Here is a 1,486-nt window from a genome sequence, read left to right on the forward strand (position 1 = left end):
ACATGATGTGATGATGTGATCTTGATGTTGCTTATGTCTTTGCTATGATTATATCAGTTTCACTTGATCTTCTCTCTTTCCGAGTTTTGATTTTGGAAGGTGAACACTATCGAGCAACCGAGACGACGTGCAATGTGGAATCATTCGCAAGTGGAATGCGGGGAGGCATCTTTCATCCTTGGACACAAGGTCATACACTCACTTTCCCCTCCTATTTCGCTTAGCTCCAAATTTCCTATTCCACATATCCGTCCCTTCGGATTTGTGTGACACCGCGGACGGTGTCTCGTTCAAGTCTGGGGGGGTGCGCATCTAACATCGCTTCAAGTCTCTTTTAGAGTGCATTCATACATTCACTTGCACACACAAAAAAAAATGATGATTTCTCACTATAGATGCATTCCACACTTGCATTTTTTGCACTTGTACATATAGACACCACCTAGTCTTGCATTGCATTTGTTACATATAGGTCTAGAACATGTAGAAGCATATGCATTGCATAAACCGTTTTGAGTTGAGATTGGTCGATGATGATATGATGGTGATAGCTGCTTAGAGACTGCTTAGCGATTTGGACTTAGACCTCTAGGTGTTCGAGTAGATTGTCGATAATAGGTGAATAGTGAACCCTCTCTTCGATGCTTGCAATTCTAGGTTGTGGGGTATATTGTTGTCTTTAGGTATGCCAAAGAGTAGGACCGACCGAACCTAAGTTAAATATCTCCCAAAAACCGTTCCCGAAGCTTCTCCCATAAGATAGATAGTCTCTTGGAAAGAATGAGTGGTACAAATAAGCGAAGAAAGTATACACATCCCAACACTCCGCTGTCACTATATCGTTAATGAAAATCATTCGATGACATGAGTGCGTCGAAATTCGACGGTTCGGGTCTAAGTTGTGGGACAAGTGTTGTCATGATCATTAGAGAAAAGCAAAAGCAGAGACACTTGTCAACTTCAACGTCCTAGGAACTCGGGATAGTACTCCTCTTAGCATTTTCTTAAAAGGAAGAAGAAAAGAAAAGAAAAGAAAAAGTGACAAAATAAATGAAGAGATAACATATCTTAGAGGAGGAAAACGGTAAATAGGTTTAGGAGAGTGCTTAGAGGTTGGAATCACTCTTATGGTAGACTAGGGACGACATAGAAATCCCACACTTAGAAAAGATTGGCTGACAAGAGAGGATAGCTAGAGTAGCCTAGATTCGATTCTACTCCCATAAGTTGAGCAGTGGACATGTAGCTAGATCTTGAAACTCATCAAAGACCAATTTCTAACTCACCGTCCTTCTCAGACTTCGTGTTTCATTGATTTTATTTGCTCGAGGACGAGCAAAGATTTAAGTCTGGGGGGATTTGATGGCTCGGATTTTATCTGGATCTTATACCGAGTATGTCTTTGGTTTCTAAACGGTTTCCACGCATTCTTAGGCATTTCTAGAGCCATTCTAGGGTTTCGGGACTATTTCTTGACTTTGGCAGG

Source organism: Tarenaya hassleriana, unplaced genomic scaffold (assembly GCF_000463585.1).
Source record: "Tarenaya hassleriana unplaced genomic scaffold, ASM46358v1 Cleome26, whole genome shotgun sequence".
NCBI lineage: Eukaryota > Viridiplantae > Streptophyta > Magnoliopsida > Brassicales > Cleomaceae > Tarenaya > Tarenaya hassleriana.